This window comes from Thermobia domestica, chromosome 17 (genome assembly GCF_964235325.1).
Source record: "Thermobia domestica chromosome 17, izTheDome1.hap1.1, whole genome shotgun sequence".
Taxonomy (NCBI): domain Eukaryota; kingdom Metazoa; phylum Arthropoda; class Insecta; order Zygentoma; family Lepismatidae; genus Thermobia; species Thermobia domestica.
Window position 1 is genome coordinate 149,403,045 of NC_137470.1, and position 17,579 is coordinate 149,420,623.

Here is a 17,579-nt window from a genome sequence, read left to right on the forward strand (position 1 = left end):
GCGTGCCCTAAACAAGATAAATCTCATAGGATCGTTCAGAACATAGGAAATGACATGCGATCTGATGCCATATATTTTGAGATTTTGACTCTAGGAAAAATCGCAAGATATTTCCTAGGATTTATCTCATAGTGTGTATAGCGGGACGCGAAAAATTTAATCACTTTGATAGTTTTTGAAGCTCTATCAAATGCACGGTTCAAAATTGAGAAAATCGCAAATAACAGACAGAGCGATAGACAGACAGACACACAGACATAGAGAATTCAGTAACGAAATTTTTAAGTTCGTTGAAAATAACATCACTGAGTCCATATCAGAAAGTCATTAGTTGGTATCGATTACTGTTTGCTTTCTATGGCAATAAAGTGTGAAACCGGAAATGATGTTTAATTTTGCCACTTCCGGATTGAATACCTGATTAGGAAAGGAGATAGAACTTACTCTTTTGAAGCTGAATCAATGTATGCCAATGTGACTCCCATGTAATGGTACTGAGGGGGTTTTGCACCCACTTGTTCTGAACTTGAAGTTAAACAGCATCAGGACTGCTACCAATTAACTTAGCGACGATTAAAACTAATGATTCGACACTAATAACGGTCTTTGTTTTGATATCTTTACATTATTTCACCACTACTTCTGTGCTGATGGGGGAAGAACTTGAACTTAAACGGCATTTGGAGTGTCACATTTTATCTCAGCGACCCCGAAAGCTACGAATTCCACACTAATATTGGTCATTTTCGATCATTTTTAAATATCTCCCCCTCCCTCTCCCCTAAGTTACACCGTGAAAGTGATATGATAGAAACTATCCTAGGTCCGAACCTCATCTCTATTGAAAATTTTATTGACATCGGTCGGGTGATTTGAGAGTTATTAAGTTCTATATATATATATATATATATATATATATATATATATATATATATATATATATATATATATCCTCCTCCCCTCCCTTGAACCTAAGATCTACCGTGAAGTGAAATAATAAAAACCATCCCAGTCCCAAACCTCATCGACGTCAAAAACTTGATTCAGATCGCTCCGGTGGTTCAAGAGTTATTAAGTATAACACATAGTGACTTTCATTTTTACATATCTATATAGATTGAATTGTTGCTCATTTGATAAGAACATTTTCTGTTTCATTGTTGCATAACTTGTAATAATGTTTTCCTTCATTCTTCCTCTTCAATGTTATTTCACAAAAAATTGGCACTAAACTTCCAATAATATTTTTCTTTTCTGATATTTTAATCTTGGTAAGATTTGTACAACAAAAAATGGAGAGCAATGAATCAAGTATACTTTTCACATTTAGAAAAAATGTAAACACCCATCCGTTGATTGACCTAAATAAAAGAAACAAATAAAGTATTATTTTGTAAATTAGAAAGAAAGTAAACATTTTGAGTATCCGCAATCTAAATAAAAGAAAATAAATAAGTCAGTGGTTTTAAATCCATTCGTTTGCTTCCTTTCACATTTTGACAATATATTTTTCGGTTTGTACTACTGTCGCTATGAGCAACATTTCTAGATGAAATTCTTTCCAATCTTGATATTTTCGAATTACTATTGTGTTGTTATGTAAAAGCTCCTATATTCTTCGCTCAACACACGAAATTAGTTTGCCTTATTCTCGCTCCACATTTTACTTTTGAGGATGGACAGAAGTATGGTAATCGTGAAAAAATCGAATTCGAGATTTGAATAGATTTTCACGTTTCGCGCCTCACAAATACCGAAAAAGTGGGTTTTCGACATCTGTCCGTCTGTTCGTCCCTTCCTCTATTCGTTCTACACTCGCTAGAGGCTATACCGTCCAACGTATCTAGACAAAATTGTATACTCAATATTTTTATGTGATTCTTCAGAAGTAGGTTTCGAATTTTATTCCTACCCCTATAAATAATGGTAGTTTACTGAAAGGTGAAAATAAAAAAGTTCGATTTTTCGAAAACAATAACATTTTCAACGAACTTGAAAAGTTCGTTCCTGAATTCTCTATGTATCTGTGTGTGTGTGTGTGTGTGTGTTTGTGTGTGTGTGTGTGTGTGTGACTGTCTGTCTGTCTGTCTGTTATTTGCGATTTTTTTCAATTTTGAACCCTGCATTCGATAGAACATCAAAAGCTATCAGAGAAAGTGATCAAATTTTTGAGTTACTCTTACCCTTCACAAGATATTGGACAAAAATGGCCGAGTTCCAGAAATATAAGGAGGCATATCTCGGAAACCGTAAGTCGTAGAGAAATCATAATGGTATTGATCAATTCCTAAGAGGATGGTAAGTGTATTGGCACCAAATAGTAACCGGTGGCCACTGCCTAATTGGCAATTGGTTTGGCCAGTGGCGACCAATTAATATCGGTACCAAAATGTTTACCATCCTCTTAGGTATTGATTAACACCAATATCATCTCTCTATGACTTCCCTTTTCCGTGATATTGGCCAAAAATATTTTTGATTTCGGGAGATTTAAGGAGCCATATCTCGGGAACTGTAAGTCATAGAGAGATGAGATTTTGCGAATTTTTGAGAGAAACAGAACAAGTTGCGGACAAGATTTACTTTTACATGTAGGAACAATCATAGTTATCCTTCCCGCTCCATCTCTCCATTCTTAAGTTCGTTCTGGCAATGCTCTTGGAGCATTCTCAACTGGTTTATATATATACTAGCCTTTGGCTAGCTGGAGGCGGAGCCCCCAGAACCCGAGTTTCCTCGGCCTACGGCCTCGCATTTCTTATCTATCGGCCTTTGCATCAACAGTGAATTTCGTGAACTTGCTCTTCATATTTCCTGAATCTGATTATCCGGGGGCATCGCCCTTACCACTGGCGGATCCACGGGGAGGGCGGAGGGGGCGATCGCCCCCTCCAAAGGGGTTTTTGAACTTTCAGCATTTATCATTGGGAAATATTAACATCATTGGGAAATACTATCATTGGGAAATACTAACATGTTGAAGAAAGGTTTGTATTTTAGTAGGTACTCTACTCTTTCCCTATATTGTATATTAGTAGGTAGCACTTGCACAGATTGAGATTGGAAAGGAAAGATAGGGAAGATCTTTCGACCATTCCATATGATCTCTTATGTCAGCAGACTTCAGTTCTTCAAAATGTATAGTTCGTGCATTATTTGAAATAGAGCGCCTAAATCCCATTTCTCGCATCGGAAGTAACAGACGTAAATGTGTTTGACGATTGTTAATGTAAACACACCTTTCTTTAACTAAAAATAAGTCAGTTAAAGGGTGCGATTGAGAGGGATCAGGGAGGAGCAGTTATCCCTCCCGGGTTAGAGATTTATATAGAATTTATCAATATAATAGTATATATAAGTGAAAGATTGCTATTGAAGGTTACGAAGATCCTGCTCACTGCCGTGCCATAAGGGAGGAGCAAGCGGGGCGACGGCCCCGGGCGCCGAAGTAAGGGGTGCAAGAAGAAAAGAAGAAAAGAAAAAAGAGAGGAATGAAACACATGTGCACATGTGGGCATGTGCTCATATATAAAATGAAAGGAAAAAAGTAATAAAAAGTGCTCAAAATCAAGGAAGAGCAGGGTTTACTTTTTAAAATTTTCTCATCTTTCGCTGCTGGTCTGTCGACCTCACTCATATGTATCGGGGTGCCGTCGTATACTCTCGCCCCAAGCGCTGATTTTCCACGACACGGCACTAATCTACTGAAGATTTCGTAAACTAAACTGATCTGTATGCAGTGAAGAAACCAGCGCTAATATGCTTGATTTAGAATCAGATGTGTGAGAAAGAATGATAACTTGTTGTTAAGATATTCCTATGTATGTTTGTTTTAGGCCAAAAAATATGTGATTTAATTTAAATCTTTTTAAAAACTTCTACATTAGTAACAAACAGTAAGTACTGAATATAGGAAATAATAACAAAAATAGCTACTGTAAATAGCAGTTAAAGTTTAGTCTAAAATATTTTTGCCAGTCTATTTAATGTTGTAGATAAAATTAAAGGATTGTTTTTTTTTTAACTATAATCTCACATTGAATATTTATCAGCAATTAGTCTCAATATTAGGTAAGATGTGCATGTGAATGGGATTGTTAAATAAGCTGCTTTCTTGTAAAAATACAGAAAAACAACGCTCCCCCCGAGGTGTTCACATTCCCCCCGGGTGAAAATGTCTGAATTCAACACTGCACACAAATATAGAGATAGATTAATTTTGTATTAATTTTTCTAACTGTTGTCCCACAATTGTTATTCAAAATATAAATGATTAGAGCAAATTGTACACTCTTTCGTTAAAGTGAATGATATCGTCAATACAGTATTTTCTTTTGTGCAAGTACTGTGCCAGACCGTGCATCTCATATGTTGCGGTGTCTGTGTGTGAAGTGAAACATGACGTCTCACTCATCAGGATCGGAAATGTCACTGTTCATCTGAATGATCCCGAAAACTATGGATTAGACACTAATATTGGTCATTTTCGATCATTATTATATATAGCTTCCCCTCTCCCTCCTTCTTGTTGCGACACACGGCATCAGAATTGTCACTGTCAATCTCATCTACTCCTAAAACTATGGATTCGACACTAATATTAGTCATTTTCGATAATTTTTAAATGTTTATCCCCTTCCCCTACGTTGTACCTTCCCCATCCCCAACTATCAGGGCTGAACTTGGATTCAAAACAGCATCAGAAGTGTCACTGTTTCTCTCATCGACACCGAAAACTATGGATTCAACACTAATATCGGTCATTTTTGATCATTTTGAAATTTCTCTCCCTCTCCCCCTCCCCTACGTTGCATCGTCAAACTTAATAGTCTAAAGCAACCCCTGCTCCTAAACTCGTCTATGTTGAAAGTTTGATCGGGTTCGGTCGGATGGTTCAAGAGTTATTAAGTTTTATTCATTTTGACATATTTATCCTCCCCCTTCCCCCGTGAGATCTATTGTCAAAATGAATTGATAAAAAGCTTCCCAGGTTTGAACTTAATATATATAGAAAATATGATTGAGATTGATTGGGTGGTTCAAGAGTTATTAATTCACAAACATAGTCACTTTTATTTTTTTATATTTATTGGTTTTTGTATATTTCCCCATCCACCTCCTCCCTGACGTTGCTCCGTCAACGGCAAATGATAAAAATCATCCTAGTCACACACCTCACCTACATTGAAAATTTGATCAAGATCGGTCGGGCGGTTCAAAAGATTAAGAGTCACAAACATAGTTACTTTCAATTTTATAATACAGGGTGAGTCAAAAGTCCTTGGACACTTGCATAAGTTTGAAAATCGACGGGAAAAGTAAAAAGTAATAATGGGAACAGAGGTTTGATGAGGGGCCGCAACTTTTGGAGTGTATGTCATTCATGGCCGCCATCTTGAAACCCGTCATTTTGGATTCAAGTCATTTTTTAAATGGGAAGGGGGTGTATGACACATCAAATAACACTAGCTTAAGCTCAGGAATTTAGTGGTGTAATTTTTTTTTCTATCTTGTAGAGTTTAGAAGTTATTAATGTTCAAAGGTAGGAAATTACCTTGATACTGACCCAGTTCTCTCTTTGTTCCAGGTGATCTAAAATGGGTCTGACAAGTGAACAGAAGATCGAAATCATCCTTATATCAGGGGAACGCAGCTACGGAACAATAGCAGCTGACTACAACAGACGACACCCAGACAGAGAACCGGTATCGCACAGCACGGTGGCTCACGTGATCACCGCCACCAATGAGGAAACTGCAACGGTGGTTGTTTCGTCGTTTGTGAAAAGTCCTAAAGGAAGTACCTGTCGTGTGTTCCTGGTGTGAACGGGAGGATGGATGTTTGCATGTGATGAATAAATTTAGAAAAAATAATTATAATATTGGAATGCAAATGTGGGAGGAGACTTCACATGCACCCTGAAAATTACCCTAACTTAATGCAACCTCCACTCACAAAGTTAATTTGATGAATTTTGTTCAGTCGGTAGAGTCTTATTAAAAGAAATTAAAATTTTGAAAGGTTAAACTAAGTTTTCTGAAACATGAAACTCTAGTTTTCAGGTTTACTGTAGTTTTAACACCATCCTGAATGTGAAAGTTACCCAAACATGAAACATGCTCTCCGTGTTCACCACTCCTTCATAAACCCAGCATCTGGCCTGAAAAGGAAACAAATAGACAAAAAGGGTAACACATACCTTACGGCCACACTGTAGAAAGAAAAGAGTGTCCCAAAATTCCGGTGCTATTCATTTTAATGCACTGATTCACCATTTGAAATGCACAGAGTATGATATTATATACAAGCAAATCACTCGCGCGCCGTCTCACACCTGAGACACGAGAAAAAGAAAAAAGAAAAAGAAAAAAAATTATTTCCCTTTTAAATTTAAAATCAACCTTTCGAGATCTCTTTTTTTTAAATGTTTGTGCACATTTCGGTAGTTTCACTGATCTCTTCTTTTTTGCAGTGTCTCTGCATCTAAACACTCCCTACACTTCGCTATGGGGTTTCTTCCGTTGTTGGCCCCCGAGGTTTCCTGCGTTGGTCATTCTCCTTCTGTCTCTGGATTGCTTCTAGCCTTTTACTGGTGATTCTCCCACAAACGTCTGGGTTCAGCTACATTAGTGACGGTTCTGCGGGTCGTTCTCTGTGATGTAGTATTAACTAACTTTTTGTGTGTGTAATGAACGATCTCACTAATTTGCCATTATTAACCGCACTGTACAAGGCTAATAGCTAAGTCTCTTGTACTAGAAGTATTTAACTAAACTGAATGGCATGTTACTATTGGTCATTGCCTAAAGTGACAGGCATAGTGTTTGTCCTGACCAATAAAATAACTAAAATTTAATAATCACTGCACATGAAGATTAACATGTCATACGACGCTTGAAGTATGCCTAAAAACAAGTTTTACGGGCGAAGCACTTCACACAAACTGTTGAAGCAATGTCTCTTCACTCCCGAAACTGCAGTACATGTCTCACCTAATGCCTTATTAAATCACAGACATTCCGAGAACCGCTCCTTTTTAATGTTGAGAGTCCTTGCAACACTCTCATTCCACTGTAAACACAGTTCGGAGTAACTGTAGTTTATATTACGGAAACTAAACTTTTTCCGGTCATTTTATAAATTTTCAAGTTAGTCACATTCACAATATGTATATATATTTCCAACTAATACACAAAACTTAACGCGGCCGATACTTCCGTCTCGAATATCTTAAGTTAACTGTCGCTTTTAAAAGAAAACTAGGCTTTTTCGACTGACGTTGTCGCTTCGAAGATTTTAAGTGAACTGCCCCTTTCTGGTTGTCCCGTATTGTTTTATTTCACTCCAGTTCATTGTTTTGCTTGAGTTTCGTGTCGGGTCAAACCATTTTTACCCGCTTCTCCCAAAATAGGTGGGGAAGGGACATCATGCACCGGAGCCTGCCGGTGACCTACTTTTTACCGAGATTCCACAGTTTTTCTTGTTTTCCTGCACTTTCTGTCTCACTCAAATTACATTATTCACAGATACTATATGTGTTTAATAGCTTGTTGAATAAGCTTTAATATAAGATGTAGCACGCTCTAACACAATGCCGTACTAATTGGTAATATTTAAATAAAAAACAAAATTATAGCAAATTGGTCACTTCACAAATTCACGTACTCGTCCTGACAAGTGGAGTCACCTAGTGGCGACCCACGTAACTTCTTGTCCAAGTGACATTGAAAATTGCCTATCACTGGAGTTGATGCATTTAAGGATTTTGATTAATATATGATTTCGCATGTTATAAACACAGTTTTAAATATGCTACACAAATGCTAATATATATAAAAGAGTCCCTATCAGGGCTGTCATGGACTGACACATCAAAACCAGTATGATAATACTATTTGAGAGTTCTCTTCTCTCTCAATCAGCCGTGGATCTCGTCGAGGTTTAAAAAAAACTGAGGTTTGTGTTAGTCTCTTGAATACTTCTCACAACCATCAACTAGGCTCATAATTATCATTAGTACAAGCCATTAATCTAATTCATACTAAATATCGATCTACATACATCTACATACTACGGGAACATCCAGAAAGTTTATTTACATAATATAAATCATACACTTGTAGCAAATCATACGTGCGAGAGCAGACGAAAACAATCCCGTAGCAGAGACATCTGACGGATGTTTCTGTATTATCACAAACAGGGTTCTGGACGACTACAACCAGGACTGAAATGAACTCGTCCAAAATTTCAAATTTGACGACTTTCTCCCCTTTTCAAGCCGTTCGTTGAGCAAAGGACGCTTTCAGTAACTAGGATGTCAAAAGAAGGCGTGTCTTGAAAATCTCACACTTCATTGTACTAGCAGTTTTGTCACAGATACGCTAAAATTTTGCTTTCGACGAATGTATTGTGCGGGCGGACATCGTGACTACAAAGTGTGAGTGTATGCTCCTAACTATAATTACACTAGAAATTGAGACTAGTCCTTCCAATATACGAAGAGTGGAGCTCATGGTAATTCTACCCAAATATAGATAGCTACCTTGATTCACTAATTTCTTCCCACGTTGTGGTAAAACAAGGTTCCTTGAGAAACGCAAGCTTTCTTCAAGTTTTTTTTTTCTTGAGGACTTCTCTGCCTCTATTGCAAGTAAAATAGCATATCTGAACTTTAGAATATTCAATCTTCTCCAAAGTAAATATCAAGTAATGTTAAAATATTGAAGCATCCATATAACGTCTCGTCCTGTTGTTACAATATTTAATTAATTACACTAAACAAACAATATATATGCACAAAAATACCAATAAAAGTTATCTGCTCTCGTCGCTACCTATGCAAATTCAATAAACTATATATGTAAATTCCCTAATTAAGCGATTATATATTCATGAAATGAAGCCAAAATTTTAATATGCGAATCTTATAAAAACACAGTTCGTGTGCTGTTCACACTGGCATGTGCAATAAGCCAATACTCCGTTGTCCGAATATTGCACGCCAATCAGTGGCATCCTTACAAGCTGCACATGCAACATAAACTGAACGAGGATGACCCTGATCGCCGGTTGGAGTTCTGCATGTGGGCTTCTGAACAACACGAACTGGATCCTGAGTTTGCCAAGGGCATACTGTTCAGCGACGAGGCGTATTTCACTTTGAACGGGGAGGTTAATCGACATAATTGTCGATACTGGTGTGACGCAAATCCGAACTGGGTTGACCCGAGTCGAGAACATAGTCCAGCAAAGATGATGGTGTGGTGTGGCATATGGGACACCCACATCATTGGGCCATTTTTGACCTTAATTGCACCACAGTATCTGATGCTGTTGCAGGACCTTGTGTTCCCTGCTACACTGAACGTGGACGGCATTTTCCCATCTTATTTTCAGCACGATGGAGCCTCTCCACACTATGGACTTGGTGTCCGTGAATTGTTGGATGAGCAACTGCCAGGGAAGTGGATTGGTCGCCGTGGTCCCTCGGAGTGGCCGCCCAGATACCCTGACTTAACGCCCCTTGATTTTTATCTATGGAGACATCTTAAGCAGATAGTGTATGCTGAGACAATCCTTGATTTGAGACATCTGGAGGAGCGCATCCAACAAGTCTGTGACCAAATTTCAGGAGACATTACCCTCCGTGTGCAGTCAGAGTGGTTGCGGCGACTACAGTTGTGCATTGCACGGGATGGACAACACGTAGAACATGTGTTGTAGCATTCAGTATCAAGGTAATTTCCCACCTTTGAACATTAATAACTTCTAAACTGTACAAGATAGAAAAAACAAATTACACTACTAAATTCCCGAGATCAAGCTAGTGTTATTTGATGTGTCATACACCCCCTTCCCATTTAAAAAATTGACTTGAATCCAAAATGGCGGGTTTCAAGATGGCGGCCATGAATGACATACACTCCAAAAGTTGCGGCCCCTCATCAAACCTCTGTTCCCATCATCACTTTTTACTTTTCCCGTCGATTTTCAAACTTATGCAGGTGTCCAAAGACTTTTGACTCACCCGGTATAGATTGGTTATTAGTACCATGTTTAAATTTCGCCGAATTCAGTTAATTTTCCAGTAACTTTTGTAACTTTGGGGCACTGATTAAGACCAATTAGTCCGTCACAAAAATGACAGTTTTATAATTAAAATGAGAAAGTGCATATGAAAGAGGATTCTGAAGGATATTAGGGGCCGCGGTGGCTCAGTGGTAGTGCGTTAATCCCTGGTGCTTGGGTTCCTTGGTTCGATTCTAGCTCCCGCCATGTGAACTTCATAATGGACTAATACCGTGCGCATCTGTTTTCTTGGGGTTATCCCGTCTCCTCCCACTTTCTTCATTACACCCTTTCCTTCATTTCTCATCATCACCTTGGCTTGGAAGACCTGGGTTCGATTCCCGGTGGGAGCTCATTAGGGATGCGCACGAGTCGAGTCGAGTCGAGATTTAAGCCTGTCTCGACTCGTCTCGAGAAAATGTCTCGACTCGAAAATATGTTTCTATCTCGACTCGACTCGAATTCGAGACGAGACGTCTCGAAATTCGAGTCGAGACAAATTATACGAGTTAAAATATACACACACATCAGCCAGAACATTATGACTACATGCCCAATTGTCAGTATGCCCACCTTTGGCACGGATAACAACGGCGACGCGTCTTGTCATGGACGCAATGATCCTTGGTAGGTCGCTGGAGAGAGTTGACACCACATATGCACACACAGGTCACCTAATTCCCGTAAATTCCGGGGACGAAGCGATGCGCTCTGACGTTACGTTCAATCATATCCCAGATGTGTTCTATTGGGTTCAGATCCGTCGAGTTGGAAGGCCAGCACATCACTTGGAACTCGCCCCTGTGTTCCTCGAACCATGTCATCATACTCCTGGCCTTAGTGTTACAGCTAGTGATTTTAAGGCCTAAAATAACCGGAAAATTTTGGTTTCCGTCGGGAAAACTAAAAACACTGTTTTCCTCTTAGCTTTTTTTTTCCTTTTCGGCGTGAGTTACTGAAAAGCCACTGTTGACATACAACAGAAGTTTTCCATGTCTAAAGGATTTGAAACATCCCTGTTTTAAAGGCAACTTCAGTGGTTACGTTTCCGTCACGACATTAATTATTGGTTTTAATTAACTGAATTGAGCTAAAAATTAAATCTTGATCCCGAAAGATGTAACTATTAAGTTTATGCATTCTGTACCTTATTATTATAATTGTTTCAAGGCTGTTTCTAAGTGAATACTTTCTTCAAAATAATATTAAAAATTATAGAAAGATTTTCGAGACATTCGAGTCGAGTCGAGATTTTTACGAGCAGTCTCGACTCGAAAATTCGAGTTGTTTCGACTCGTCTCAAATTTTACAAAGTGTGTCTCGACTCAAATTCAAATCTAGTCGAGTGGACATTCGAGACATGTCTCGACTCGTGCGCATCCCTAGAGCTCGTGTGGTTCAGATTCCACGTTAATCAAGAGGTCCACGTCTAATATAGTTTTGCTGCTGAACGGGACATTAAACTCAAAATCAATTCAACTCAACACATCAACACCATCTTCTTTATTCTAGTCGGCATAATCTTGGGACGTAAAGCTGACAGATTTTTTTTTTCTGTAAGATATTAAATTTTGGAGGAATTTTCCAGTGTAGGAAACCAGTAATTTATATTTAGAAATGCGAAACCATTACACACGCTCTAACCAGGGGTGCCCACAAAGGGGGGCTATGACGCAAAGTGCGTCATTGAAATATTTTTGGCGGGGGGTAAATATCTGTATAAATATGTTTGAGGGAGTGTAAAAATTAATCGAAAAGAAGATTTTTTTCATAGAAGAACACCTACGGGTAGACAATTGGGGGGGTGCGTCATGGACATAAGGGGGGGCACCACTGCTCTAACCTATATGATTTTATGCAACATCAAGTGTTTCCCGCACTATTCTCATTTACGCGCACATCCTTTGTCATTGGCGCCCATGCCTCTTGCGGACGCAACCCTGCGCTAACTTGCGGGTCGTCTGCTGTGTTCCTGTCCTGACTCGCCTAAATAGCACCCTCGCTTTTAATGGCCACCTAACGCAAGTTACGTTTTCTGCAGTCTTTTTATAAGTATATGCCCGATATGTATTTATACCCTAAGAAAAGTCCTCGTAAAGTAAATATGCACCCATAAGTGCAACCCCTACCATAAGAAATAATTTCCAATACACTAGGAATTAATTTCTTGAATAAATAATTACCATTCTAAACACATCACATGCAGGCATATTATCAACCTGGCCGCAATTTCCTGGGAATATGCCGAAGTGATAACATACCAGACCGTCTTAAGAAATTATTTAAAGCATGAAATGTGAACGGATTTTTTTTTTAATTTGACGGAATATTCTTAACCTACAACAATTTTTGGAATTAACCAGTGGTACTTAGCCCAAACATTCTTTAAATTTATAGGTATACAAAAAGGATTCCGGTAGTATCAACAGAATTTCAACTGCCTTCCGTATCCGCATCATACTCAATTTTAGTGCCACTGCACAGCAATTTTCGTTTGTTTCTTTGATGTAATGTTTGATAGAAATAGAACAAGTTCTATTTTAGAACAAGTGTAACTAATGTTGTAAGTAACCCACAAATTTTATACAACTTGCTAGACTATCTTACACGTTTAAATTTCACTTAGATGAAATATCTGATACATGATGGAATATTTGATCGTCTATAATCGGTTTTATTATTATTATTATTATTATTATTATTATTATTATTATTATTATTATTATTATTATGAGTTGTATGAGAACCTTCCAGAAATTCTCAAGTTCTGATTGCTTGTATAAAAATCTAAAACTTACAGTCCGATTTAAATTATAAAAATTCTACTTTATCATCCAGTCATTTCCCTAGATTTAAAACAAAAGACACCAGAGATATTATAGCAGTCGTGTATTCGATGTTTAATGAGAATTTCAGTTTCTTCTGCTTCAGAGAAAGAATATATTTTTTTATAGCAAAGGATTGAAATAAAGGAGCCAGGGAAACACATTTTTATTTAACAAAAGGCTTTACAAACTGTTAAAATGAATACAATTAATAGATTTCGTCCTATCTAGAAATCTTAACGCTCTGCCACCTGTTGAACAACGGGAGAAAAGTGGAAATTAGTATTTACAAGGATTTACTTTTACTTTCGAGCGGCGAAACGAGACAAGAACAAAATGCGGTTCGTGAACAAATTAAATTCGATATTTCAACGGATTTAAGTTTCGTGTCCCATAATTGCCGAAAAAGTATTTTTTTGACATCTGTCCGTCTGCTCGTCTATTCGTCCTACACTCGCCTAGAGGCTATACCGTCCAACGTATCTCAAGCAAATTTTAAACTTAAGGTTTTTATATGATTCTTCAAGGAAAAGGATTCCGATTTACTATCTACCCTTAAAAATAAGGGTAGTTTATTTAACCCTTAACACACCAAGCAGGGTCCTCTAGGGACCTCAGAAGGAGATATTTGGTGATACTGCTGCAACTATAAGAACCAATTTATTCTCGATTTTTATACGTGTCCTCCATACTTTTGAGATATCTGCTACATAATTAGATCAATGATATGTTCGTTAAAAAAAGTACAAAAAAATAAGTTGAAAAAATTAAAATAATACTTGGGGTCCCCAGAAGACCCCAGCTTGTTAAACAACGTTGACGATTTAAGCTTGGTGCATTAAGGGGTAAGTGTAAAAGTCAAAGAACGCAAGTTTCACAGAAACGGCTCCAACGAATTTGTTTATCTAATAGGGCTAAATAAAATTGAAAATGACCATGTTTGTGACTTTATAACTCTTAAACCACACGACCGATCTCCATAAAATTCTCAACACAGATGAGATTCGCACCTGGAATGGTTTCTATCACTTATATATAAAAAATGAACCCCTCTCCTTAATAACTCTTGAACCATCCATCCAATTTCAATCAAATTTTCAAAATACATAAGGTACGAGCCTGGGATGTTTTTTTTTTATCATTTCACTTTGACGGTGCAACTTAGGGGAGGGGAGATGTTTACAAATGATCGAAAATGACGAAAATAACTGATATTAGTGTTGAATCCATAGTTTTCAAGGTCTTTGAGACGAATAGTGACACTTCCAATGTTATGTAAATCGAAATTCAGCCCCGCAACTTGGGGGAAGGGAAGGGGAAGATACACAAAAATAATCAAAAATGGCCTACATTGGAGCCGAATTCACAGTGTTAGAGGTCACTGACATGAACTGTGATACTTCAGATCCCGTTTAAATTCAAATTCAGTCCCTCAACTTGGAGTAGAAAAAGATATATAAAAATGATCTAAAATGACCGATATTAGAGTCAAATCCATAGTTTTCGAGGTCGGTGACACGAACAGAGATATTTTCGATACCTTTTAAATCAAAATTCAGCACCTATTTCCTTTTATGTCCAAAATGAAACGTATTCTCCCCGTGCAAAAATCGAGCAATATCCTAGTATTTTATAAATCAATTTTTCTAAAACAACGCCATCATGTGATATAATTTACTTCTCTAAGAAAAATGAAGAGGTGTTTTTTGGGGAGAGTTGGGGTTTACTCTTGTCGGAAAGGTTTTTTTCGGACGATTTTTTTTTAAAAAACGACTCAGGCGATTTTAGTCATATTTTTATGGATAAATATTTCATTATTATTCCCAAAATGTTGCATAAATCACTTTTTTGGGGTTATCCTAAAGGGGTAGTTTACTCTTGGAATGAGTTTTTTTTTTAAAGACAATTTTATGATATAAAACTCATCCTACTTTGTTGTTGTTTTATAAACAAATATTTCATGAATAATCCTAACATACGGTATGTAATTTTTTACGGAAAAATCTAAAAGGGGAATTTATTTTTGGGGACGAGCTTTCTTTGAATAATTGAAGTTTTCCGAAAAAGCCTTATGCACCCTATAAAGGTAACCAACAAATTTATGTCGCTTTTGTGGAGATTCGTGTTCAATTGACTCTTACACCGTGAGTTGAATGCGAATGGGGATAAGGCGAAGGTCAGTTGTTGGTGTGTGTATATCCAACATACTACGTGGCAGTTCAGTTACACCGTGAACTTGCGTAAGGACATTGTAAAGATGGAACCTTCACAGTACTTTATATGGGCGTGTATACTGTACGAGTTCAAACTGGGGTCAAACGCCGCTGCAGCGGGGCGGAAGATATACCAGGCTTTTGGTGAGGATGTCCTGATTACGTGGACAGTGCAGCGATGGTTTAACAAGTTTAAGGACGGAGCTCCTCTGTGGCTAAGCGGTTAGCGTACGCGCCTTTGGCGTGGGAGGCCCGGGTTCGATTCCCGGCGGGAGCTCATGTGGTTCGGATTCCACGTTAATCAGTAGGTCCACGTCTCATATAGCCTCGCTGCTGAAAAGGGACGTTCAACTCAAAATCAACTCAACTCAACTCAAGTTTAAGGACGGTGACGAAACATTCGAAGACACACCACGGGCCGGAAGACCAACACATGTACAAAATGAAGTTGTTCAGGCAACAATTGTGGCGAACAGTGGCCAGACATGTGAGAAACTGGGACTACAATTCAGTGTGAGTGAAGAAACCATTCGGTAGCATCTCTAACTTGGAAAGCACTACAAGTTGATTCGATGGGTCCCACATAATTTTACTCCTGGCCAGAAGGAAACACGAGCAGATACCTGTGTTTGTTTGGTGTCTCGTCTGAGGAAGGAGCCATTTCTGGACAGGATGTTGGCATGTGATGAGAAGCGGGTCCTGTACGAAGCTCCACGGCACTGTCATCATTGGTTAGCATCCCATGAATAGGTTCCAAAACAACCGTAACCGGCACTGCACCAGAAGAAGGTTCTCAAGTGTGTTTAGTGGACTGCTCGCGGGATCGTGCATCGGGAGCTGATACCAGCTGGTCAGAGTATCAATGGAACTGTGTTTGTCAGTAGTTGAGCCATGTTCAAGAAAAACTCAGATCTCTAAATCGCAAAGGGGTCTTCCTGTTAAGGGCAACGCTAAGCCCCACGTGGCTAGGATGATCAGGGACACTATTCTACGCCGTGCACGGAGAAAAAAAAATGTAGGTGGCATACTTAAAAACGTAGGTTACATTCGTAATTCCTGTAGTTTCTGGACTTAACGTACAACCGTAAATAACATCCTGCAGCAAACGTATAGCTGAGAAAGCATGTATTATACGCACTGTCTGCATAAGTGCAATGACGTCATTCGTGTGACGTCATCTGCAGTAACAAGTATATACGGAGGTGATATCTAGCTTTGTGACGTCAGGACCATATACAGCATATTAGTTAATAATGATGACACACGCTGACTCTCAGGACAGAGCATAATTTCAAGTAATATGTATTATACGCTATGTACGTATGTTTCTTGCGTTCAACCCCGAGACAGCATCTATATTGTACTTATGCACCGTACGTACGACTAGATACAGTGTAAGTATTGTACGTATTTATTATACAGATTTTCCTTATGTCGCACACAGCTTGTCCAGATACAGCATACAGAATATCCGTATGCACCATACAGAGTGCACATATGTAGCTTACAGACTGTCTGCATGCAGCATATAGATGATACGTACGTCGCGTACAGGTTGGCCATATGTAATGTATGGATTGGGTGTATGTAGCTTATAGGTTGTTTGTCTGAAGTATACGGATTTTACGTATGTCGCATACGTATTGCCTTTTTATAATATACGGATTGGACGTATGCAGTATATAGATTATACGTATGTTTCTTGCGTTCAACCCCAAGACAGCATCTATATTGTACTTGTGCCCCGTACGTACGACTAGATACAGTATACGTAATGTACGTATGTATTATACAGATTTTCCTTATGTCGCACACAGCTTGTCCCGATACAGCATACAGAATATCCGTATGCACCATACAGAGTGCACATATGTAGCTTATAGACTGTCTGCATGCAGCATATAGATTATACGTATGTCCCGTACAGGTTGGCCATATGTAATGTATGGATTGGATGTATGTAGCTTATAGATTGTCCATATGAAATATACGGATTTTACCTGTATCGCATACGTATTGCCTTGTTGTAATATATGGATTGGACATATTCAGGATCTAGATTGTACGTATAGTGCACCATTATTGAAGTGCTACAACATACTGCAAAATGCATGATACATTCTTACTGTAATGTTGTCGCATATTGTTTTTCTCTGTATGGAAACAAAAATAGTTTAAAATATGGTTGATCTCCTTTGTGCCAATAATAATAAAATTAACAATACTACACTTTTCAAATCTTAGTTTGGAGCAGTGAAACTGTCAAAAGAAATGTATTTACCTGCAGGGTGTCCTGTAAGTTTGAGCTTCCTGCTAATTCGTTGGAAAGCTACTGCAAAGCCAAGTGTTGAAAAGTGACACAAGCGTTAATTTTAAAATTATGGGCACAAAGAAGGTTAACCATATGTTAAACTATTTTCGTTTTCATACAGAGTAAATCAATATGTGATATATTACTGTAAGAATTTAT

At 38.2% G+C, this 17,579-nt stretch overlaps 1 protein-coding gene across 2 annotated transcripts in view; it reads right to left on the reverse strand.

The window, feature by feature from the left end:
• The window catches only part of LOC145674401 (venom allergen 5-like), a 103,785-nt gene extending 96,120 nt beyond the window's left edge, over positions 1–7,665 (reverse strand). For both annotated transcript variants that reach the window (XM_081744419.1, XM_081744416.1), the window contains exon 1: positions 6,200–7,665. The gene's annotated coding sequence lies outside the window, so the exon portion shown is untranslated. The remainder of the gene's footprint in view (positions 1–6,199) is intronic.
• Positions 7,666–17,579: the final 9,914 nt, after the last annotated feature.